Raw genomic sequence first — 27,342 nt, forward strand, 5'->3', positions numbered from 1 at the left:
CATTGTCTTATGGAAACAGCAAGGCTAAAGCCTGGAAGACTGATTTCACAGTTCTCTCCCTTAGTCACCATGAACGTCAGCCTACTTACGAAAAGGCAAGGGAAAACAAAAGGAACTGCTTACATCCCAGCATTACTCTGCGTTCTCTGTTAAGTAAAGAGAGTTTGATGATATATTTTATTATGTAAACAGGGATACTTTTAAGGGCAAAAGGGGTACTATTAATAGTTACTCTGGGACAATTAAAGCATGTGTTGAGACTGTCCCAGGCAACTGAGAGACATTTCACAGGCATGTTGTACCTACAGTTCTAGCGTTGTTTGGGGGTAACCAAGAAAAACATGCATATACACAAAAGCAATCTGAAAACTCTCACAGGTTGCAAACCTGTTGCTTTAGGAAGTAAGCCTGTAATCTGCTGGGAAGCCAGACTCAGGTGGAGTGAAACTATTTTAACATGAGTGGTCCACATGAGTAAAGGAAAGAAAGGAGCATTTTTCTCTGATGATAAGACCCCCCCATAAAGCATGAAAATGACAATAGTAAGACACTAATATAATACAAAGAAAAATAGATATGGGATGTAAAGTTCCCATTGTGTTTGTTCCATGACATCACTAAGGTCACCATCCTTGTCAAGATAACAGTAGAAATAACAATAACAACAATTAGAAATGACTATCTTGTCAATTACGGGCACTACCTTCCCATCCCTGTCGCCACTTCTTGGTCATGAGAAGTCTGGGCCACCATCCAGTAACAAGCCCAACCTAAGCATTTCCTCATACTTCTTCATGCCACGTGGAACCCACACTAAACATGGGTAGACACTCTCTTGCCAATACTATCTACATGAGAGCAAAATGACAGCCCATACCTGTTACAGTAAGCAACCAAAAATCACAACAAGCACCAGGAACACATTAATAAGTGGAAAACAGAGCCCAGAAGTCCAGGCTACGAAGAGGGCAATCAACATTAACCCACAAAGACTCACAGTCCCGGCAAGTAAGAAACTGCTAATGAACAATAGCTTTCTTGTTACTGTTCTGTAAGCATCTTTAGGGAAAGAAGCACTAACTTTGACTTGAGGAAGAGTGCAGGGAATAAAAAGAGAAGGTTGACATGAAGAAGGTGTGTTTCCTTCTATGTTGTCATTGTTTATTTTCTCCAACCTCAAGCCTACATTTGCCAGATCTTTCCCAGCTAGAATGCTATAATTACTGTGCAAAGTATCTTAGAGACTAGTGTCACACTTAATATTCCCATTAATTTTAAATGGTAGTCCTTGGTACATATGTGTGGCAATTGGTGTCATATTTTAATTAGGCTTGCCCTACACCATCTGAAATTAATAATAGCTCAAATTACCAATGTAATTTATAAATTAACAGTGCCGTAGCATTAGGAAATAAATTAGCTCTGGACAGCTGTTTCTGGACTGAGCTCTAGTGTCAGAGCAGTGTTGGTAGGAACTCACATCTCCTGGGAGGCTGTGTACTATACCACCAAAGCAAGGAAACTAAAGGACACAGGGGATCTCTGCATCTCTTATCCTTACTTCCAGCCAGAGGCCATACATACACTTTAATTTCACCATTCACGTATGTTCTTGTGTGACCACAGCAAGATTGATAAGGACCCAGTTTGGATGAGCTTGTTATATGGGCATCCAAATGAGAAGCAAGTCTGGGGGATTACAGACTCAAATGCAAGCACATAAATGTTAGGGTAATCACAATCAAGAATTCATCAAGTGGGGACAGGTGTATTAGCGTATGTTTAATTTTATACATGAATATCAGGCAAACTTATGTAGAAAAGGAATGGCTTAAGATTTGGAGAAGCCGTATGTTCTCCATCGATCCAGATTTCTATTACCAGAGGGAAGGGATTTACACTTAAGTCATCCTGCAAAAAGCAATGAGGCTTAATTTTACTATCATATGTTCTCCAGACCAAATGTAGAATTATAGAGAAACCACAATCACTGTACTATTCACCAATTGTTACATGTCTACTTTCTGATTAAATTGGGTAAGTCACAAGAAGAGTAATTAATATATAGTAAAATGCTTTATACATTTTAGGTTTCACTGTTATTATTTTCCCCTTTATCCTTACATTTTTTTTTCTGTAGGAGAACCATGTAGAAGAAAAACAGAGAAAAAGGTTAGCAATGTAACAAATTAAACTCTCAACCACCAGAAACGAAATTCCTATACTTGCTACTTAAAACAAATGAAGAATTAAACAACAACAATAAAAAAAAAAAAAGCCCTGAACTGAAATTTACAGAGTTGATGATTGAATTTATAGAGTTAATGATTCAAGGAGAGTTTTCTTTGAAACAGCAATTGTGCTCTGGCTATAAATGATCAATGCTTTATCACTCATATGAGGAACTTAGAAAAATATTGGCGGGGGGGACAGATAAGCAGAGCATATTTTAAAGTTCATTTAAAGTGCTAAAGGAAATTCTTGGTTAAGAGCTACGAGCGGGGAAAGAAGCAAATCACTTGATAAAATCCTATGAAAAGAAACCCTTCATGGTCAATAGCTTCTCATTTGTAAGTCTTTCTTTTCCAAAGAAAACACATCCCTTAGTGGAAATGGCACGTTCGTCTTCCTAAAACACCCCCTCCATCATGTCACACCTCTCCAGACACTAAAAATGGCTTCCTGTTTTTTGTAACATCAAACACAAATCCCACTGCTTTATGGAAGGAAACCCTTCAATAAGTAGCCTGATCGACTCATGCCAGCTCATTTCGCACCTCTGCCATGAGGAAGGCAGCAGGTCATCCTGAGAAAAAGGAAAAGCTTGGCATCAGACAAACCTGATCCTCTACCTGAAGCTTCCTGAGGAGTTGACTTATGCCACTCCTCTGTGCCACGATTGCTTCCTCTCCACAACTCAGAATATCGTTAGCTCGAGCAGTCCTTTGAGGATGGAATGCACATGCCACGTGGTTGGGGCAGTGAAAGGCACGTGATAAATTTCTGCAGGTGTTAGCTCTGTCACCACCATGGTCCCTACTGCTGCCACCACAGCTTTCAAGCCTGGCCCTGATATTTTTCATCTTGGACCAACATCATCGTTCCTTTTGTACAGATTGCATCCATCACTCAGAGAGCTATGTTCTTTCTGTCACCAAGGCAGACACCACCTTGCTTTCAAATTCTAATTCTTCCCTGAAAACTCCCTGATATGGATTGAATTGTGTCCCCCAGAAGATCTGCTGTGGCCCTGATCATCAGCACTGCACAGTGTGACCTTATTTGGAAACAGAGTCTTTATAAAAGTAATCAAATTAAAATGAGGGTGGGTCAATCCTGTGTGACTGGTATCTTCACACAAAGGAGGAATTTGGACACAGACAGGCACAGAGGGAAGACTGTGTGAAGATATACAGGGAGAAGATGGCCATGGGACCACAGTGATGACTCTACAATCCAAAGAAAGCCAGGGATTGCTGGCAAATCACAGAAGCTGAAGGAGGCAATGTAAATTCTCCCCTACGGCTCTCAGAGAGCACATGAACCAGCAGACACCTGGGGTTTGGACTTCTAGCTTTCAGAACAGTGAGATAATGCACCTGTGTTATTTATGCCATCTAGTGTGGGCTACTTTGTTATGGTGGCCTTAGGAAACTCGCAAATGCCCTTCTGTCTCCTGTCAATGCCTGTGACTCTCCTGCACTCTTGTTCCATGCAGAGCCCCTTTAGGCTTTAAAAACCAGAAGGGAATTAAATGCGAGAGCTTAAAGAGACATTAATGGTTATATATAACTCCATAGTTGCTATATTAGGACATAGTCTGACTTCAGTAGAATTCCCTAGAATAGCTGTTTAAATATAGGTTTCTCGATCCCACCCACACCTATTAAGTCAGAATCTTCAGGAATGAGTTTTTATTTTACTAGGAAATTGCCACATACAGCCACGAATGGGAGTTAGCAGTATCATTACATCTTTGTATCTTAATGTGGGAAACTGCAGTGCAGGGGAGTCCACATCTGGTTACTGATGGAAAACCCCCAGGTTTCCTGATGTCCAGCCCACTGCCCCTGCAACCACAATAGCACTTTCTGTTGGCCAGTTGTTTTATGCTGTTTGCACTCGTCTGATTTTCCAATGGAAATGAAATCCTGGTGGTGGGGACCAATCTTCGGTAACTCTGGCTTTCAAGGCACCTAGGAAAGTAGTTTACATAATCTAAAGTTTGTCAGCTTCTTATTAATGAATTGCACAACTGTAGAACTACAGGCTAAGGGTACCTGGGTGGCTCAGTTGCTTAAGCAACTGCTGTCAGCTCAGGTCATGATCCTGGAGCCCTGGGATCAAGTTCCTGCACACCAGGGAGTCTGCTTCTCCCTCTGACTCTCCCCTCTCTCCTGCTCTCTCTCTCTCTGTTTCTCATCCTTTCTCTCTCACGTAAAGAAATAAAATCTTTAAAAAAACAAAAACAAAAACTATATGCTGAGTTCAAATAAAAAGAAAGAAAAAAAAAATGTTGGGAGCTCCCTGTTGCTCAGCTAATCTTTCTGTGGCTCTATTCCCAAGGTGGTGTCACTTCTGGTAATTGTTCTTAGCACGATATTTGTAATTCCCGTCTTTAAAAAGGATCATCACTATTAGTGTTCTAACAAAACGGGCTTTCTTTAAATATGTGATTTTAAAAGGTTTATTGAGTGTTTAGTATAATTTATATTTAGTTTTGGGGCCAATTATTTCCTCAGAGGAATGCATTCTTAATTTAAAAATGTAGATCAATGAGGACGTATGATTTATCTAACAGGGTTTGTCTTACAGCCAACTTCTTCGGAGCACAGCTATTTCATGAGGTGGAATCTGACAACCCAAGCAAGGAAAGGAAGCGAGTTGGAAATGGGCTTACACCTGCAACTCGGTCCCCAAAGGAGTCTCATCTTACCCAAAGGGGTTTCGATCAGCAATTTATAACCAATCACAGGACAAAAACTGCCCGGGATAAGTAATACTTACTTGGAAAAGTAAATCCCAAGTCTCTAAGTTCATAGATGGGGTGTTAAAAGACCTTTATAACTGAAAATAATAATAGCCACAATTATCATTTTTATTGCACCCAAGAATAAGCTTGTCAGAAGAACAGCTGTAGCTATTGGAGAGGAGAGGACACAGCTGTCTCCTTACTTAATATTTTTATGGCATATATACCAGCTGAGATAAAAATCATGGGGCCTCAGAAACCGAAAAAAAAATGCAGAACACAGAATTCCAAAATTTGAGAGTTGGAATTTTTTTTTTAAATTTAAATTTAAGGGCTGTGACTAGTTTAGTCCTAGACCAGTATTCATGCCACTGCTTTCTTTTCCTGTCTGTTCTCATCAGGATGCTCCTGTTAAACTCAGCCTGGGCTTCAGGGACAGCTATTTCCAAGACTGGCTAGCAGGTGTCCCCCAGGTCCGTTTTTAGGAGTTGACCAGCATGGTTTTGTTCAGAGGCTGGGAGGTTGGAAGGAGGGCAAGAGCAACGTGACAGAGGTGTGGTTACTGTCCCATAGCACCAAGGTCCCTGTGACCCAGAGCAAATGGTTTTGAGGTGTCCATGCTAGAGCACCAATACACTCCAGACTACTGGATCAGGCCGGGAACACATGGGATGCACATGGAATCGAGATAGCAACACTGACAGCAACAGGACGAGACAATCAGTGTTACAAAGCATATCCAAACACGGTAACAGTATTGATTTATCCACACAGCGTAGCTCCTGACGGTCTGAAGTTATACAGAAGAGCTGATCATGGTTGTCAGCACCACCGGCAGGGGGCAGGTCCCGAACCCTCAGTTGGCCCCAGAGGACCGATGGCTGATGATTCCCTTCTTGGTGCTTCAGATTCCTTCTCTGTCAAATGGGGCACATGATACTACTTTACAGGGTTATTGTGAGTATTAAATAAGCAAATATGTGTAAGGTCGTTAGAACATAGCAAGTTCTCAATAGACAGCAGCTACCACTTATACCACATCTCTGTTTGAGCACATTTTAATATACAAGATCCTCGATACAAGAAAATCTCAAGGTAGAGATGAAAGAGTAATCAGATCTCTGCTTTTCTAGTAGGAATTTAATAATAATAAACTTTACAGAGGATTCACCACAGATCCTTTAACGAGAAAGTTCTACTCCCTTCACTTAAAATAGGATTTGATTTACAAGGGATACAGATTCATGGGATCCTTTCTTCTAGGAAAGCTGGTGTAGCTGCACAGCCCATGTGAGACCTGATGAGGGTTTGAGAAATGTCTCTAATTTCACAATTAAGAATAAAAGGAGACATGGATACAAATACATAATCTATCTATAGTCTATCTATAGATGCCAACTGTAAATTGTATGTCTATATTCTATCTAATCTTTTCATGTTATCTATATGCGTATAAATATGGAGATATACATTTATATTTATATTTATATTTATATTCGGCCTTTCCCCTCGATACAGAGACTATAATTGACAGAAAAGAGAGTCTGAGGATCTCTCCAAGAATAAGTGAATTTATAAGATCTCTTTCAGAAAAAAGTTCTACAGGGCCCAACAGTCTTAGACTAGCCCTGAGGTACGGCCTCAAATATTCACTGAGAAAGTTACTCTTGGTAGCAATATAGGGATCACATTTGGGCAACAGGACAGACTGCCTAGTTCTAAACACCTGGCTTCCACAGTGGAAGAGGGCTCTTCCCAAAACATGGTAGTGTTTGTTGCTAGAGAGCCAGGAGCTAAGACTGCTGAGTGTACAACACATGGCAATGTCCCCATGCCATTACTTCCCCGACATGCTCAGATCTGTACTGATGTCATATGGCCTCTTCCTATAGCTGGGAAACTTATCTCATCATTTCCCTCAGTTTTTTGTTAGATACCTAAGAGTTAGTTGTTCAGAGCAACATCAACTGGTCACAGCATCTCTTGTACCATGCCCTACACACAAAAGATACCATCCCCCAGGCAGCGTCTATGCTTATTATCTTCTCTGCTTAAGATCGAAATGCAAATTGAGAGTTGAAAAATTAATCTATTAACCTGAATCCATCATAAAGTGATAGCGATCCAATAAAGTATTACATAAACTGATGCCAACTATAAATTGCATATTTATCTATCTATCTATCAAGGTAAAAGAAAGACACTTAGCATAGGCCCTGGCATATAGCAAGAAGTTAGTTGAGGGGTGTCTGGGTGGCTTAATCGGTTAAGTGTCTATAAATTGTTAAACCTCTTGAGTTTAGCTCAGGTCATGATCTCAAGGTCATGAAAGTGAGTCCCCCATTGAGCCCAACATGGAGCCTGCTAAAGATTCTCTTTCTGCCCCTCCCTTCCCTGCATGTACATTTTCTCTCTTCCTCTAGAAAACAAAGAAACAAACAAATAAAACCTCATTTGATAGTGGAAACTGAGTGTGTGTGTGTGTGTGTGTGTATGATTTTATTTATTTTTATTTGTCATAGAGAAAGAGAACTAAACAGTGAACACAAGGAGGAGGAGTGACAGGCAGAAAGAGAAGCAGGCTCCCTGCTGAGTAAGGAGTCAGATTCATGTACGCACGCACACACACACACACACACACGTATGCATTTATCATATCTATGTATGATTCATATGTTATTTGAAAGTGTGAATATGCATGTATAAAATGTAATTGATAATTATACTGATATATAGGAGGGCAAAAGAGAGAATTTCCTTGATATTTGAATTTTGAAACTTTCTGGGATTAATCATTAGTGATCTATTAAGGAGGAGCTGAAGCTCAAAATGTAATTATATGAAAACGAGCCCTGGGACTCCGCAGAGCCAAGCCCTGTGCTTCTCTGTGGCCTGTCCCTTCCTGTCATGACATGACACTAGTACTCTATGCAGATGTGGCTTCAGAAGCTGGCTGGGCCCTGGGAGTAGTGTGCTCTTCTGTGTGCGTTTTCACGAAGGCTGTCAGCTCGGTTTTGCATGCAGACCCTCTATTATGGGTGATGATATCAGAGTCAGAAAGCACACAGCTGGATGTTTGGAGTTTGCAGCTTGATGTCTGGAACCTGGGTATTTGCAGCAGTGCAGCTGATGGCTGCTAAAAAAAATAAATAAAGAAATCAGCTTTTGATTTGTAAACTCAGCCAATTTGATCTGAAAGACATTGATAGGGGATAAATATAGAACTCCGCAGTGCCATATTACCTCAGTTTCTTGGCTGTTTGCTTTCTCTTTTTCTAAATCTCTAGAGATGTAAGTCTGTACTAAGTGCTGAGAAATGTGAAGGACTTAATTGGTTTGAAATTTCCTGCTCAGGTTAATTTGAGGAAATTATTTTTACTTGGGAGGCTCCTGTTGGGTTAAGTCTCTCCTAAAACCAGCAGGCACAGCCTCCGGTCAGAAGTCCACTCACAGAGAGTCCCCTTCATCACCTGGTTCTGAATTGCCTTAGAAACGCAGAACAGTCTCTACACTCAGCCTGTGATTTACTCATGAATACACTTTCTAGATTAAGAACGGGAGTGGAACTCTAATCCCAGGAGGTTTTGAACCTTAAGAAATGACCTATGTGTGTGTATTTTCCCTTCATTAGGATTCTATACTTTTTTGAAAAAGATTAATATCTACACTTCCATATTTCTTATGTTCATCCCCCAGTGATGATACAGACTCAAATCTCTACAACTCCCAGTCCAACCAAGAAAAAAACAGAAAAGCTCCTCAAAATGTAGCTGATGATGGGAAAGACATAACTCTAGAAGAAAAAGCACAGCCTTGTGCATTTTTCATTAACTATTTTATGGAGAATGGGTAGAGAAGTAGTTTCTAAAAAATCCTTTTGAGGAATAGTTATGCAGATCTGAAGAGTTCTTTTTTCACTAAAAAAGGAGTGTGCTTACCAAGACTTGGGTTGGGGGAGCAACATGTGCAGGGTTCAGTCCATTCCCACAGAGCCCCATGACCAACAGTGATTAACCAGGCGCCTGCTGTACATGGAGGGAGCAAGGACAAGGTGTTTCCTTGGCATGCAGCATCCTCAGATGGAGAACAGAATGAGGGCTTTTCTGAGGAGTTCCATTTATTGGTGATTACATCAAACAAACACTCAATGACCCTTTGTTTGATTACATCAAACAAACACACATCCCCCTGGGGGATGGGAGAGAGCAGAAAAGGTGGGGTAGGGTCATATTTATAGTTAAGGTAATCTAATGTGTATATTCAGATTAGATCATGATGGCAAACTGCAAATTACCATCCATACGAAATGTAAATATTATCCATGAATTTCCAAGTGGCATGGAGTAAAAGAATATGTGTAAGAGAATGTTTTGAGAAAATCCCATAGAAATACCCATAGACTAGCAGGAAGTTTATTGGTGTAGGATGATCTGGGCTCAGAGAAAAAATGAGATGTGGCTGAAAACCTGTGTATTTACCATATTTGGTTGTAGCCTTTGAATACGTGTGTGTGTGTGTGTGTGTGTGTGTGTGTGTGTGTGTAGAGAGAGAGAGAGACACATAAACTTTGCAAATAAGTCTCAAAATCTACCCACCACTAAAGCTACTTGCTACCAAATCATACTGCCTGCGATGCCGCAAGGCCTTGCCCACCTGTTTGTTCTTAATGTTCCGCTATACACAGGTGGAATTTTCAAGCACACAAAACCTATGAAAAGAAAGAATGTATGGAAAAGAAAAGAAAATTTGACTTACTCTTTCGTTAGTGACAATACTAATATTTCCTTCTACCTCTCTTCGTTTCACATCACATCTAAAAATAAGCATGCACACATGGGCCCCGGATGAAATGTACTGTATGTAAACAAGACAACCATGATCTACTGGAATAAACATGGTGTTTCTGAATCCTGATTATGGTTATTTCTCTCAGCAATTAGGTAACTTTGAGTAAATTACTGAGCCCCAGTTCCCTCATTAGTAAAATGTGAAGACTTTTCTTATTACACTTTGGTTGGGTCTGAGAATTATATGAGAGGCTTTGTGGAGGCACAGAAGGGGGCGCTGAAATTTGTTTGATGTAATCACCGATGGAAGATGGTCAGTAAATATTAGAAGGAACAAACTATTGGAAAGAAGGGTCACTCTGCTATATCTAACCCCTCTCCCAGGCCAATCTATACTTTGAAACCTCCTTCCTACATTGTAAATTACCAGCTTTGCTCATAATTTCCACATGTATGTTCTCGACCCCAGGAGGCTCTGCTGAGGTCTCAGCCCACCAAACACGTCACCTGTAAGTCTCACAAACACCATGGGCTGAATTCATGGTCTTGCCCTTCAAATCTGCTCTCATCCCATTCCCACTCATCTCTTTTGCTGGCATAGCTTCCCCCCCCCTTCTAAGATAGATAGAGAGAAAGAGAGAGAGAGTCATATGTGATTCTTCTCTTTCTCTCACTCCTCACCTTCAGTTAACAAATCCTGTTGCTTTTGCCTTCTTTAGAGATTTCAAATCTATTTCCTTCTTTTTCTTGTCATTGTTAACTATCTTAATTCAGGTGCCCATTGTCTACTGGGGATTATTTTAATACCCTCTTTATTGATCTCCTTGCTTCCAGCTCATTGTTTTTATTTTCATCCAATAATTGCCAAAAATAAAAATCAATGCCACCCCAGCTTAAATCCCTTCAATGCTCTGCATTCCTCTTTGACGTGGCAGATACAGGCTTCTTATCAGCAGACTGTTGTCTATAGCTCCAGATTATTCTCTTACCAACTCCTTTCTCCCCACATCCAGTGAACACACTGGCAAAGTTCCTAAAACGCTAGGCTATTGATCTGTTCCTTTGTACCTTCTTCTTCTCTGCCTGACATCTAATACCTCTTTGTCCATTTTAAAATGTGTATCCTTCAAAACCATCTTACATGTCATTCCTCTGGGAACCCTTTGTTGACATTCAAAGATCCTTGTTTCCTTTCTACCCAGCTTATTTTCTGGGTTTGTTTCACGTGTTGTAGTAATCACACTGCATTGTTATATGTTTACATATGTTTACCCATCTGGACTCAAATTCTCAGGAAGAAAGGAACTCTTACTTGTTTCTATGTTTCTAATATCTATAGCAGTGTTTAACACAGAGAGGGCACCAGATGATCATATGGTCAGAGACTGAATGAATGAACTGACGGACTATAATTTTGGTGGCTGTGCTGGTACGGACTATAATTTTGGTGGCTGTGCTGGTTATCATAATGAGCTATTTATTTTTCAAAATGATTTTATTTATTTATTTATTTGGTAGAGAGAAAGTGAGCAACTGCATAAGCAAGGGGGAGCAACAGGCAGAGAGAGAAGCAGGCTCCCTGCAGAGCAGAGGGCCTGACATGGGATGGGCTCAATCCCAAGACCCTGGGATCATAACCTGAGCTGAAGCTAGATGCTTAACTGACTGAGCCACCCAGGCGCCCCCATAATGAACTATTTAAAACCTTCTTTGGTGGCTTTTGAAGAAACAACAGAGGTCTATTTTTTAAGGTTGATTTTACTTCCTTCTGATAAAGAGCTGAACCTACCTCTCAAACCTCCTTAAGTTAAAGAAATTTCTCCCCCACATTTCCTTAGAGGAACTAAAAAAGCCTTCATCAAGCTTGGGCTGGAGTGAGTAAGAGCTGGGTTTGGCTATCTCCACAAATATCCTTAGTTAAAAGCTCTTGTAACTAATGTCCCTGCTTCCTCTGAATGAGTGAGGATCCAGCGTGCCCTAATCAGAAGTGTCTCAGAGAGCTTTCTTATGTCATCGTCAATTTGGATGAATTTTTTCCAACTGGAATCAGCTTGGTGATTCAGCTCTGCCTGTATGTAATTAGTGGTGGAATGATTGCAGGCAATGTGATTAGGCTCTTTACCTTCCTGGGAAAGGCAGGAAAAAATGTGCTGTCATCAACACAAAGTGGGCCTCAACAGGAGAAGGGGGAGCCTCTGCAGTAGAAACACCCCCGCCAGCCAGCACTACATACAATAAGCAGCACCACCCCAGAGACGGAAGCTGGCACTCCGGGATGTGGTTTCAAGCAACGGCAATGTCTATTGAGAAAATCCTGAATTCCACTCCATAGAGCCATGCCGTTCTGTAGTTTTAGAACTAGCCTGAGCTCTCCCTACCACCTGCTTCATGAAGTCTGAAACCAAAATGCACAGAGACTGAATGAACCCCTATTCTTAAGCATGTGGTCATGCAAGTTCCCTGCCCTCCTTCCTTCTCAGGGTCCGGGGACTCGGCCTGCCACTGATGGTGTCATGTGCTTCTCACTTCCATCTGTCCTCATCTGCTTCACCTAAACTGTATTAGCTCCCACTTCTCTGGCCTTTTTCAAACCTAGCAACCCTCTTTCTATGCCACAGTTCCAAGAGATGGGATAAAGGAACATTTACTTTATCATCAACCAAAATGTCACTGGTTCTTGAATTGAAAAAACTAACCACCTGAACTGATGGACCATAAGTTTTTCTTTCTTTCTGTTCTGATTCTCTCCTTCAGGAGCTTCACCACCACATATAAGACTTGACAGCACCTTCCATGGTGTAGTAGGCAAGTGGACAGGAACTCCTGAAGCAAGCCATAGAGTCAGTATCTGCTGAAGGTAGTGTTGAGAGAAAAATAGAGACAGAGACAGAGAGATAAAGAGGGAAGAGGAGGAGAGAAGAGTGTGGACAGCCAAAGCATAAGAAGATGATAAAATTACACATCAAACAAGAAAGAAAGCAAGCAGAATGCAAGTGTTTGGCTAAAGGCTATTAACAGAATCTCGCTCCCATGACTACTGTGTTCTCATCAAAGCTCAAAGCCTCTGTCACCACTCTGGATAAAGTTAGATGCAACGACTCTTTTGTATGAAGCCTGGGAAGCAGCTATCCTGAACACTACTGGAGCATCCTATGACACGGCATTGATTAGAATAACCACTCTTTCCAAGAGACCCTCCTACCCAAGCCTCTAGAAGACAGTCAGTGTACTTTTTCTATATAGATCAAATAGCAAGTATTTTTGACCTTGCAGACCATACAGCCTCTGTAGCAGCTACTGAGCTCTGCTGTTGTAGGGCAAAAGCCACTGCAGAGTATACATAAGTGAGAGTAGTTGCCTTCTACTGAAGCTTTGTTTATGAACAATGATTTTCCATTTCATATCATCTTAATGTCTCATGCAATACGATTCTTCTTTTTTTTAATTAATTTTTTATTTTTTATGAACATATATTTTTATCCCCAGGGGTGCAGGTCTGTGAATCACCAGGTTTACACACTTCACAGCACTCACCAAAGCACATACCCTTCCCAATGTCCATAATCCCACCCCCTTCTCCCAAACCTCCTCCCCCCAGCAACCCTCAGTTTGTTTCGTGAGATTAAGAGTCACTTATGGTTTGTCTCCCTCCCAATCCCATCTTGTTTCATTGATTCTTCTCCTACCCACTTAAGCCCCCATGTTGCATCACCACTTCCTCATATCAGGGAGATCATATGATAGTTGTCTTTCTCTGCTTGACTTATTTCGCTAAGCATGATACGCTCTAGTTCCATCCATGTTGTCACAAATGGCAAGATTTCATTTCTTTTGATGGCTGCATAGTATTCCATTGTGTATATATACCACATCTTCTTGATCCATTCATCTGTTGATGGACATCTAGGTTCTTTCCATAGTTTGGCTATTGTGGACATTGCTGCTATAAACATTCGGGTGCACGTGCCCTTTTGGATCACAACGTTTGTATCTTTAGGGTAAATACCCAGTAGTGCAATTGCTGGGTCATAGGGCAGTTCTATTTTCAACATTTTGAGGAACCTCCATGCTGTTTTCCAGAGTGGCTGCACCAGCTTGCATTCCCACCAACAGTGTAGGAGGGTTCCCCTTTCTCCGCATCCTCGCCAGCATCTGTCATTTCCTGACTTGTTCATTTTAGCCATTCTGACTGGTGTGAGGTGATATCTCATTGTGGTTTTGATTTGTATTTCCCTGATGCCAAGTGATATGGAGCACTTTTTCATGTGTTTGTTGGCCATCTGGATGTCTTCTTTGCCGAAATGTCTGTTCATGTCCTCTGCCCATTTCTTGATTGGATTATTTGTTCTTTGGGTGTTGAGTTTGCTAAGTTCTTTATAGATTCTGGACACTAGTCCTTTATCTGATATGTCGTTTGCAAATATCTTCTCCCATTCTGTCAGTTGTCTTTTGATTTTGTTCACTGTTTCCTTTGCTGTGCAAAAGCTTTTGATCTTGATGAAATCCCAATAGTTCATTTTTGCCCTTGCTTCCCTTGCCTTTTGCGTTGTTCCTAGGAAGATGTTGCTGCGGCAGAGGTCAAAGAGGTTGCTGCCTGTGTTCTCCTCAAGGATTTTGATGGATTCCTTTCGCACATTGAGGTCCTTCATCCATTTTGAGTCTATTTTCATGTGTAATGTAAGGAAATGGTCCAATTTCATTTTTCTGCATGTAGCTGTCCAATTTTCCCAACACCATTTATTGAAGAGGCTGTCTTTTTTCCATTGGACATTCTTTCCTGCTTTGTCGAAGATTAGTTGGCCATAGAGTTGAGGGTCTATTTCTGGGCTCTCTATTCTGTTCCATTGATCTATGTGTCTGTTTTTGTGCCAGTACCATGCTGTCTTGATGATGACAGCTTTGTAATAGAGCTTGAAGTCCAGAATTGTGATGCCACCAACGTTGGCTTTCTTTTTCAATATCCCTTTGGCTATTCGAGGTCTTTTCTGGTTCCATATAAATTTTAGCATTATTTGTTCCATTTCTTTGAAAAAGATGGATGGTACTTTGATAGGAATTGCATTAAATGTGTAGATTGCTTTAGGTAGCATAGACATTTTCACAATATTTATTCTTCCAATCCAGGAGCATGGAACATTTTTCCATTTCTTTGTGTCTTCCTCAATTACTTTTATGAGTACTTTATAGTTTTCTGAGTATAGATTCTGTGTCTCTTTGGTTAGGTTTATTCCTAGGTATCTTATGGTTTTGGATGCAATTGTAAATGGGATTGACTCCTTAATTTCTCTTTCTTCTGTCTTGCTGTTGGTGTAGAGAAATGCAACTGATTTCTGTGCATTGATTTTATATTCTGACACTTTACTGAATTCCTGTACAAGTTCTAGAAGTTTTGGAGTGGAGTCTTTTGGGTTTTCCACATATCATCTGCAAAGAGTGATAATTTGACTTCTTCTTTGCCGATTTGGATGCCTTTAATTTCCTTTTGTTGTCTGATTGCTGAGGCTAGGACCTCTAGTACTATGTTGAATAGCAGTGGTGATAATGGACATCCCTGCCATGTTCCTGACCTTAGCAGAAAAGCTTTCAGTTTTTCTCCATTGAGAATGATATTTGCGGTGGGTTTTTCATAGATGGCTTTGATGATATTGAGGTATGTGCCCTCTATCCCTACACTTTGAAGAGTTTTGATCAGGAAGGGATGCTGTACTTTGTCAAATGCTTTTTCAGCATCTATTGAGAGTATCATATGGTTCTTGTTCTTTCTTTTATTGATGTGTTGTATCACATTGACTGATTTGCGGATGTTGATCCAACCTTGCAGCCCTGGAATAAATCCCACTTGGTCGTGATGAATAATCTTTTTAATGTACTGTTGAATCCTATTGGCTAGTATTTTGTTGAGTATTTTCGCATCTGTGTTCATCAAGGATATTGGTCTATAGCTCTCTTTTTTGGTGGGATCCTTGTCTGGTTTTGGGATCAAGGTGATGCTGGCCTCATAAAATGAGTTTGGAAGTTTTCCTTCCATTTCTATTTTTTGGAACAGTTTCAGGAGAATAGGAATTAGTTCTTCTTTAAATGTTTGGTAGAATTCCCCCGGGAAGCCGTCTGGCCCTGGGCTTTTGTTTGTTTGGAGAATTTTAATGACTGTTTCAATCTCCTTACTGGTTATAGGTCTGTTCAGGCTTTCTATTTCTTCCTGGTTCAGTAGTGGTAGTTTATATGTTTCTAGGAATGCATCCATTTCTTCCAGATTGTCAAATTTATTGGCGGAGAGTTGCTCATAGTATGTTCTTATAATTGTTTGTATTTCTTTGGTGTTAGTTGTGATCTCTCCTCTTTCATTCATGATTTTATTTATTTGGGTCCTTTCTCTTTTCTTTTTGATAAGTCTGGCCAGGGGTTTATCAATTTTATTAATTCTTTCAAAGAACCAGCTCCTAGTTTCGTTGATTTGTTCTATTGTTTTTTTGGTTTCTATTTCATTGATTTCTGCTCTGATCTTTATGATTTATCTTCTCCTGCTGGGCTTAGGGTTTCTTTCTTGTTCTTTCTCCAGCTCCTTTAGGTGTAGGGTTAGGTTGTGTACCTGAGACCTTTCTTGTTTCTTGAGAAAGGCCTGTACTGCTATATATTTTCCTCTCAGGACTGCCTTTGTTGTGTCCCACAGATTTTGAACCGTTGTATTTTCATTATCATTTGTTTCCATGATTTTTTTCAATTCTTCTTTAATTTCCCAGTTAACCCATTCATTCTTTAGAAGGATGCTGTTTAGTCTCCATGTTTTGGGGTTCTTTCCAAACTTCCTTTTGTGGTTGAGTTCTAGCTTTAGAGCATTGTGGTCTGAAAATATGCAGGGAATGATCCCAATCTTTTGATACAGGTTGAGTCCTGATTTAGGACCGAGGATATGATCTATTCTGGAGAATGTTCCATGTGCACTAATACGATTCTTCTTTTGATTAATAGTCAACTAGTTAAAAACGTAAAGGCATTCTTAGCTTACAGACATGCAAAAAAAAAAAAAAAAAAAAAACAGGTGGCTGGTTGGATCTGACCTGTGGACTGTGGTTTGCTGACCTTTGATGTAGAAGTATAAAACTGTCCAGTTGCCTACTATTTCCCACAGTCTTGTCTCACACTGTTTCATAAGACCTTTCATCTGGCTCAACTACTCTTCCTCTCTTTTCAAGACTCTTCTATTCTGCTATCTACACCTTTATTGATGACCAGACACTCCCTTATCCCCTTTCTACTCTTCTTGGGTAGATACCTCCCCCTCACTGTCACTGAGTCTAAGAGTATGGATTCCACTCTAGACCTGTCCTGTCAAGTAGAGGAGACCAATTTATTATATTGTTGGTTAGTATGTTTGCTCTCTAGTGAAATTTCTAGACTTCATCTTTATAAAACCTATACCTGCACACTCCTCTGACCCTCCCCCCCATTTCTGTTCTCCTGACCTCCTAGTCATTCCTTCCCCTTCAGTGAACACCTTTGCTCCTGGCTTAGAGCCTTCATCTCCATGCCAACTCTTACTCAGCATCCTCAGTGACTTTGTTGACCAGAAATGTAAACTATCAAAAACTTGATTTTCATGATCTTGATCCCTTATCCCCAAAGGCTTTCTCCTGTGATCACTTCAGTGACCTACTTCACACAAGTACTTGGAACTTGCAAGAAACTGAACCATCTTTGAAGTCGTGAATCTGAACACTTCACTCTGTCCATGACTTCCTATCTTTGTTAATACATTTGCTCAGTGACTTTATGGAGACAGTGATTTTACTTCACAAAGGCTTCAAATCCATTGACACAACATTTATTACCTTTTTCCCTTTGACATCCCTTTTGATAAAACTTGGGTTTTTATGACCCATCACCATAATCTCTCACAGAAATACCCACCACTATTCCACTACCCCCCCCCTTGTGTATTTCACTAGCGTGAGGAAGCCCCACTCTACATGGATCCAGATACCTGTCCTCCCTGTGTCAGCTCTGAGAGTATCACACAAATAGCAGCCTGGCTTCACTGGACATTCTCCACAAATAATCGCTCACCACTGCCTTGGGATTTTGCAGTGTTTCTCTGATAACTAGACTCTCTCACTCTGAAGGTGTATTTTCCTTCTTTGCTTTCTCCAAACATCTCACTGCCTGATTATCTCTTCCCTCCACCTATGCTACCTTTTGATGATGATCTGCTAATGAGGGGGGACCCAGAAGCCATCAGAGAACATCACTCCTCTTCTCACAATCAGATCTATAGACCTCTACATCTGTGCCTGTCATCTCATTGTCTCCTGAGTTTTGGAAAATGATCCATCACTGCAATTTCTTACTGGAAAGTACTCTCAACTTCTTCACCTTTACTCTTGCTCTCTAACAGAACAGCTGTGTGTCTCCTCTAAAAAAACCAAAAAAACAAAAAACAAAAAACAAAACAAAAAAACCCCTTCCTTTTGATTTGTAATTTCTTGCCTTCTCACTTTCTTAAGGAATTCATTCTGTCTGTTTTATTTATTTATGTCCAAAGATTTTTCATTTCTGTTATTTTTAAAGACATTATTCCTGACACTCACACCAATTGACTTTGTTCAAATGATAGAAATCAATTTGCTATTCCAGTCTTAGTTCCTAATTGTAATCTACCCAGACTTTTTTTCACCTTTTAAATGTCTGTCTTAACAACACTCCTCACTGCTGACCCCATGTTTCACAGCCCCACTCAATAGCCAACTGTCTTGAAACTATTGTCCAAATGTGCCATCTAGAATTCTTTACCTCAGATTCATACTTCAATCAGTTCAGTCAAGCTTCTGTCCACATCTTTTCACAAAACCTAATCATACTAAGGTCACCAAATGACTGCCAAGTTTCCAAATTCATTGTACACATTTTAGTGCGTTCTTAAGAGACTTCTTGGCAGCAGTCTACATGATCGACAACTAGCTCTTTTAAATGGTCTTCTCCTGGCTGCTATGATGCCAAAAGCTACTAATTGTTCATCCACACTCTCTAGATACTCTTTCTAAATCTCCTTCATTGTCTTTCCCTGTGTTATCCAACTTCTCTGTATCGGGATTCCCTAGAGTCAGGTCCGAAGTATCCCTTTGTTTTCTCACTGTACAGTCATTTTTCAGTGAATATCATTTGCTCTGTGGCGCTGAACCTCCAGTTATATGGCAACAATTCAGAAATTTATACCTCGTCCCTAATTTCTCTTTCATGAGCCCTGGACCCATTTATGCAATGGCATACCTAAAACAATCACTTGGAAGTTTCATAAACTTCCAAATTTTTCCAGCATGGAATTCTTCATTCCTCCCTCAAATTTTACTCCTTTCAGTTTTCATCTTATTAATGAATGACATCTTTATTGATCTAATTGCTCGGATGAAAATTCTGGGAGTCATGCTTAGCCCTTACTCACCCTGATGACAAAATTGAATCCATTATTAAGTCTTGCTGACTCTACTTCCAAAATAAGCCTTGAGTCTATTCTCCCCTTTCTATTTTCACCTCTATCACCTTACTCTTCAGGGACTAGTGAAATAGCCTCTGGGATATCTAATTTACAAAACTTGTCTATAGATATTTCTATTTAATCTTTTCCAATAACACTACCAGGCATATGATTCAGTCAATCCCAAATCAGCATATCATATGTCCTACCATGACTTAACCCCTCTTTATTTCTTTGCCACTTTTTCCTTAATATATTTCTGTACTTGGCTTAGGTCTCACTGAAAAAAAAAGTTATAATTCCAGAAGAATGTCATCTCCTACTTTAGCCCTGGTTTTACTCATGCAATCACCTAAAACACCCTCTCTCTCAGGCTATCTTCCTTTTCCTTCAGGTCACAACTTAGATTTCATCTTTTATGAGAACCCTTCCTTAACCTTTCTGGTGCCCCTAGAATAATACCTTGTTCCTCTCTTCATTTTATATCATGAGTGTGCAGTGTTGTTTTTTTTTTTTCCCTACAATAACACTTATTATAGAATATTAAAATGGTATGGTTATTTATCTGTTTCTCCCTTCAGACTAGGAGTCCATTAAGGACAGATAATAGTTCTGTATCTGTAACTTATAGTGTTCAGGATATACAGTTGCTAAATGAATGAAGGAATGAATTAATACATTAACCGAATATGTTTTTTGTTGTCAATGAATTTATAGTTAACTAGGTCAACACTAATACTCCATCTATATTGAATGGAGAGAGTTTGTTAAAGTAACCCTCTTTATAATAAAATGTATATTCAGGGCCCCCAAATGAAGAAACCTGCCCTTATTAAATTACTTAATAACCCATGACATGTAGTTCCATTTTCTATTACTTCCAAATTCCATCTTTCCCACATCAGTAGTTTGCCAAAGGCAGGAGAGTAGGCGATGGGTGTTCACTGACATTGTCCAAAACTACATGTATGACATGTCCAAAAATCACACATGCATGGTGATGATTTTTAAAAATGGACCAATTTTAGTCAATTATGATTAATTTTCTGCAGTTTTAGTTAAGATGGAGTAAGCACACCTTACTCTAAGCACACCTAGGATCTTCCACTCATTACAAATAGAAAGAATAAATCTAAAAATGATCTGATTACTCTAAAACATAAACAATGGCCAGCAGATTGAGGAGGGAAATGAAAACTTGAGGAAAGACCACTACAGTGGTAAGTTTCCAGTTGTGTTTTGTTTGCTTATTTTTCTCAGCATAAACTCAGAACAGCCAGAATCCCGAAATGGTGTGGTATAAACAAACTGAAAAATGATTCAAGATAATCCTCTCTTTTGGGTCTGAGGATGGAGAAAGAGGAAATTTGCAAGATGGGGAGCATGAAGGATTCCCAGTTTTTTGTTTTGTTTTGTTGTTTTCGCTATTTCCCTTTTTGGCTCTGCTCTGAGGTAAGCCTCAATCCTGCAGCAGCAAGACTAGTAGCAACAGTGACCACATAAACATCTAAAAGTTGGGGGAAAAAATCTTCTTTATGACTCAAAGAACTGAGGAAAAGGACCCTTGTGTCCTGAAAAATGTGAAGGAATTTCCATTATATATTTTTTCTTCTCTTTCTTCTCTTTCTCTTTTTGTCCCAGAGTTTGACTCAGTCACAGGAAATGAGAAACATTAAAAGAAGGCTAATACTTTTGTTTTACTAGGCAGAGGGTCAGGAAAGAGGACCCATGGGCACTAGAGAGGAGGAGAAAATCACAGAGAAGGGAGCTCAAGAAAGGGGTCACATAAAGCCCTGTGTAAAACCTCAGGTTCACCTCTGAACATGTGTCGAACTCACCCCAAACAGCATACCAGAAGCATCAAGATCTGAAGTCTTGTTTAATGCAGAGTCCTAGTTAGCCAGTCGAGGATACATCTTAATAATACTGTGGAGAATGCGGAGTATAACTAGCATTGGAATCACAGACAGCAAAAGGAGGATCAATATTTGTGGAACAAACCTAACTAAACTAATTGGCTGTTAAAACAGCCTATTCTATCTCTGGATATATACTCAAGGGATTTTTATAAGATCTAGATAACCCAATATAAAAATCTACTAACCTAATATTCAAAGTGTGAAGGATATGATCCCAAACCACTAATCATACAGAGAACAAAGAAAAGCTTAACACTACAGGAAAACACAACAGAAACCAACCCTCAGAAGATCCATATGTTGCAAATATCAAAGACTTTTCAGCAACTAGTAAGGACCCATGAAATAAAAGTAGACACCTTTTTTAGACATATTTATTTAATCTTATTTTTTAAAGATTTTATTTATTCATTTGAGAGAGAGAGAGAGAAAATGAGAGAGAAAGCATGAGAGGAGAGAGGTCAGTGGGAGAAGCAGACTCCCTGCCGAGCAGGGAGCCTGACGCGGGACTCCATCCTGAGGCTTCAGGATCATGACCTGAGCCAAAGGCCGTTGCTTAACCAACTTAGCCACCCAGGTGCCCTACTTTTCTATTTTAGAGAGAGAGAGAGAGAGAGAGAGAGAGCAAATGGGGTGAGGACCAGAGGAAGAGGGAGAAAGAGAATCCTCAGGGAAACTCTCCACTGAGAGCAGAGCCCCATGTGAGGAGATCTCAGTACCATGAGATCATGACCTGAGCAGAAATCAAAAGCCAGTTGCTTAATTGACTGAACCACACAGGTGTTCCAAAAGCAGATGCTTTTGAGATGAATATGAAAATATAAATTTTCAACAGAAAACTAGAAGCCATAAACAAGAAACAAGTAAAACAAAAATGGAACTGAACTTTAGATATTCATTGGATGGGCTCAATAACAAAACAGAAGTAACAGAGTAAGTAGTTAATGAATTTGAAGAAGATGAATAGAAGTTATCCAATCTGAACAACACAGATTGAGAGAGGGCTAAGAGCCTGATTACAAAAAGTCAGCATAATAAATGTCTTGAGGTGATGGGTCTGTTGTATATTCTGTTAAGTTCCAGCAGTGGGGAATAGATGAATCTATATTCTCATACAAATGCATACTTTGAAAAAAGGTAGCTAATTTTAGTAGTTCATACAGTGCATAGTACAACATAGGTGCCAAACAAATTGTATTTCATATGTCAGAATCTTGGATGTTCCCGAGTTTTACAGTTTCGCTAAAATTTACTTGTCCTTTAAATTTAAGTAAATCTGGATTCTCTGTGCACTGAGAAACTCAATGTTCCTTCAAATAGTTCAGGGATATTTGGGAAGCTCGTAATTCTCATGGCTTCTGTGGCTCTTGGTTCCTGATTCCACTGAGAAACACATTCTCCACTCCGTGCTTTGTGTCCTGTCCAGGCTGTCTCCCCTCTGCACTGTTTGGTAGACTTGCCTGCTTAATTTCCCTCAGAAACACTAACTCTAGGCTCTGCATATAACACACGATGCTAAAGGTTTTTGACAAGAAAGGAGACTGTATCACAAAGCATATAAAGAACTAAAATTTCACTTTTAAACAGTCTTGCCTCCAGGGATATAATACATTGTCCCTGTCAACCAGATAAATGTATACTGAATGACTGGCCTTAATTATTCCTCAGTGTTCTTCAAAATAGACACATATACACCGAGCACACCCCAAGAAAACTATGTTGTTGTTGTTGTTTTTTATTTCTTTTATTCCCATACACCATGTCCTCTCTTTGGACATGCACAGAGACCCCAAATTGTAAGCTAATTGTGAGGCTATTCAGGACAACTCACACGCATGCTCACACATACACATATGTTAGCACATTTTCTTATTTCTCTATTTAACAGAGTGCTCACACTTGCCATTTATTTCCCTTAAAGTCTATTTTTCAGATGTTCTATATTGGGAAACATTCATGGACTCTAAGTCCTTGATTCATTTGCACTTGACTTCCCATAATCATATTCTCCAGCAGTTGTTCGGTTTCCCAAATCCCTTTCTCAGTTCTTTTTAGTGCATTATTTTTTTTTTCTTATAAACCATATTTTTTTTTTATTCCTAGAAAATCACATAAGTTCTCATACACACTCACAGCTTGACACATACACAGCTCAAGGGCTCTCTGCTCAGTCACATGCCCACTGGGCCCAGTGCTGGATAAAAGAAGCTTCCCCAAAGGGACGGAGAACAGGAGAGTGGGGAGACCAGAGACAGGAAAATACCAGAAAAGGAGTGGGAGGAGGAGGTGGACATGGAGGCTGCGTGGTGACAATTGAACAGGGGCTTGCCTGGGAGAACGGGAGCTGGGCAAGTCAGAGCTTTTCATTTGCAGCCACCATTATTGGCAGGAAAATATCCACTTTCCCTCATAAGCCCCTCATTTACCAGGAAAGGCCTATTGTAGTCATGCCCATCTTGGCCTCTCTTCCAGCCCTCTTAGCTAAAAGCACTCTCAGTCCCCAAGATCAGCTTAGAACAGGGTGTGGTGAGGAATAGCCTGGAAAGAGATTTAAGCAACTGTAAGGCATATTGGATGTTTCTTTTTCCTTTTTTTTAATCCTCCAGGAATATACACATGATGCAAATATTTTTAAAAGTGCCGAATTTCCCATTCAAATTCATGCTCAAACCTTAATAGGTTATCGTATTTTATCTCCCAAGCTGTTTGATCTCTGATCAGGATGATGTCTCTACAAAGACATCAGGCATCAAACCCTGCACTAGGACATTCAGTCTGTGCTTCTCCAAAAGGCGGGGCTCATTACCTTGAAACAATCACCCTCTTCTGCTGTGCTGGCCAAAGTAGGTTATGACCTTACCCTCTTGGAAATAACTGAGAAAAAAGAATTAGCTAGAAGTTTAATTTATACACAGTCTGGTAAGAATTGCCTTGTTTTTTCACTGTATGTTAGAAAATGCGTTGTTTTTTCCAAATCTGTACAATACTATGGAAGGCATGTTGACAAAGGTGTATAACCCTTTATCTATCTAAACAGTTAAAAATCACATAGACCATGTAAACACACACACACACGCACACGCGCACACATACCACACACACTTGTATTCAAGAAGTTACTGGTAAACACAGGCATTCATAGGTATAGGTATAAGACTGTGTGTAGATTTTTGAATAAGTATTTAATTTATCATTTCACCTGCCCTAATTTGTTTTAAACTATCTTTTTCCCACTGTAAATACAAAGGAGAAATTCATCCAATTCAAGTGCAATTATCCCAAGCTATGAATTAGTCTAGCTGGAATTAATGATGTTTCCCTGTATTGGGGATCAGATATTCTTTGGAAAGCATGAGATTTTCAAGCTATAAGCTGATCATGGAGAATATTTGTGCTCAGGGAGCTGTTTTAGACAAAATCCTCCATTTGGGGGTGGAGTTCTTGGTTTGTCACCCGAAAGCTCCTAATAATCACCATTATCCATCACCATAAAAAATGTGTCTTTGTGTAAACTTGGAAACCAGAACAATTTATAGCTATTTCAAGTTACCCACTCGCTTCCAGACATAAGCTATTCCCCAAACAGCTCTAGCTCAACTCCTCTGATGACAAGAGAATTTCTGAAGAATATTTCATGGAGATTTTTTAAATGTTTACAACAATGCAAATATTGATGTCTCAGCCAGTCAATATCAAAATTTATAGTCCTTCAATATAAACACTGAACCAGGCTCCCTATTGGTCAATATTTGCACTCAGGTAAATAAATCTTTATACTGACTCCAGCAGATGTCAATAGCTACTTATTCCAGATAAGTAAAAGTAAAAACAGGAAGCCTTATTTATTTTTTTGAGGTAAAATAACAACTAGTTACATAAAGGCCCTGCGGCTTTTCTGAAATATCAATATGTAGTTACTTTTGGCAAGAAAATATAACAGTATTATAAGATGTGGGCTTAGAGCATGCTGGTTGAAATTTTAAAAGTAGGAGTTAATAAAAATAAATTTCATCTATGTTATTAATATCACAGTGCTGTTTTTTAAGACTTGAAATAATTCTCAGCTTTCTTGTGCTTTTCATCATGGGTGAGGTTAATTTTTGATATTATTCATAACTATGAAAATTCACAAAGAGATATTCCTGAACTCTTTCTAGATTATGTGACTAACCCTTAATTCTAAGCCTGAAAGAAAAAATATGCACACGTTTGACCTATATGTGAGCGACAACATACTGTCTAGCTGTCCTTTGGGCTTCTATGTTTCATTGTTTGGATTAGGCTTCACAGAGGATTTCTGGGCATCAGGTTTCTATACCTCTACACGTCTAATAAGAATAAATTGGGTTTTTAATTACAAAAGAAGGTTCTCCTATAGTCCCTGTCCACTGAGTAAGCAAGGACTTTAATCATCATATAGGACACAGTAAACAGCACCCAACTGAGAGTGAACCAATGTTTCTGTCTTATTCATATAAGTAGAATTGTCTATGTATATATATGTAGATATATATACATAAGTAGAATTGTCTATATATAGAGAGGATTGTCTCTATATATAGACAATTCTAGTTATGTGAATAAGACAGAAACATATATATATATATATATATATATATTTTTTTTCTTTTCTTTTCTTTTTGGAGGGCACACTGTGATTTTTGTATGCACAGACTTTATTTACCTGGATGTTGTCAGATGCTTACTTAATAATATACTGTGAAAAGTAGCAACATTACTTCACTGTAGGAATAGTCCCTTCACCCTTTAGGCTTTAATTATGCTTTAGTAATTGTTATGTGGACTAACAAAATTTAACCATTCAGAATGTGGCCATGCTTTAAATTACCCTGGCCATACTCAGAGTTGCTCCATTATAGCTGGTAGCAGAATTCAGTGACTAAACGAGTGATACTCTGTGGTGGTGTGGCACTGTTAAAGCAGGATATGTCAAATGAAATTAAATGAAGATTTATGCCCATTATAAAAATGTATACAATGCAATGGAGGCAGAGAGAGAGAGAGAGAGAGAGAATAAAGCTGCTAAAAGTGAAATGTCATTTGTCTTAGCCTGGTTTTCCTGCAAAGTCTTTGTAGTCTGTGGGCAGTGATAGCCAACTCTGTAGGGTGGTGAAGAACTCATATTAGTTGCTTTGAAATCTGGGTGAAGTCTTTAAACCCAAAGCAAATGGAGGCAAATTCAAGAGACTGAACCGAAGGAAAAGTATTAAAACAGCATTAAGCATGAGAGACTCTCCAAGTATCCTCTAGGGTGTTCAAGATTTTGTAGCCTGAAACACAAAAGAGTGAGCCTCCAAGGTAATATGGATGGCACACATCTGTTGGAGAGGCCTGGAATTTCATGATACTACATTACTATTTTTTCATTAGGATATGGATGTCAACAAGCTTTAAGGTAAATCAAGATAGTTTTAATAGCAAACTTCAAATTTACTTACTCACATTTTGTAAATCACAATTCTGGACCTAGGTTGCCAGAAGACTTTCTCTAATGACCCCAGCTGAGATTCATGCAATGAGGGCATATTTATTCTCAACAACTTCTTAACACACTAGTGAGCACCTACAATAGCTCATTGTTTCTTTTTACTCGAAAACTCAACACAGATTTTCTGAGTACCGAGAACTAGAGAGAGACTTTGAATGAAGTCCTGTTTACCTGACAACACTGAATGGCATGTAGCAGGAGACACTAGGCTCTATTTGTTAATAGACTGAATAATTAAGAAATCACTGAAGCAGAAATCTCACATTAAGAGACTTACAGCCTCGGGAGAGTTCTGTAATACAGCCATTAAAAGACACTAGGATATTTCAAAGTGGAGGTATGTAGAGGAAACAATGGAATCAGAGAATTATATCTAGAAGTCTCAGAGTTCTTGCAGCTGTAAATTTTGGTGGGTTTGTGTATATGTGTGAGTAAAGGGAATTGTTTATCAGGGAAATATTCATTGAAGAGGTAATACTTATTTTGAGATTTGATTGATTGATTGTTTGATTTTTGAGATTTTAAAAGGCCACATATGAATAAAGAGCCTAGAATACAAGGAGTCAGGGAAAGGATTACAGGAAACTGGAATAGAATGTGCAAAGGCTCAGAAACATAAAAGAACATAGTATTTTTTTAAAAAGCATTTTATTTATTCATTTGAGAGAGAGGGACAAAGCACGAAT

At 39.4% G+C, this 27,342-nt stretch overlaps 1 protein-coding gene across 9 annotated transcripts in view; it reads right to left on the bottom strand.

Moving 5' to 3' along the window:
• NTM (neurotrimin) overlaps nucleotides 1-27,342 on the bottom strand; it is a 948,645-nt gene that overhangs the window by 27,380 nt on the left and 893,923 nt on the right. The window lies entirely within an intron of this gene.

Source organism: Mustela putorius, unplaced genomic scaffold (genome assembly GCF_011764305.1).
Source record: "Mustela putorius furo isolate JIRA1106 unplaced genomic scaffold, ASM1176430v1.1 tig00000460_pilon_pilon_pilon, whole genome shotgun sequence".
In the NCBI taxonomy this organism is placed as follows: Eukaryota; Metazoa; Chordata; class Mammalia; order Carnivora; family Mustelidae; genus Mustela; species Mustela putorius.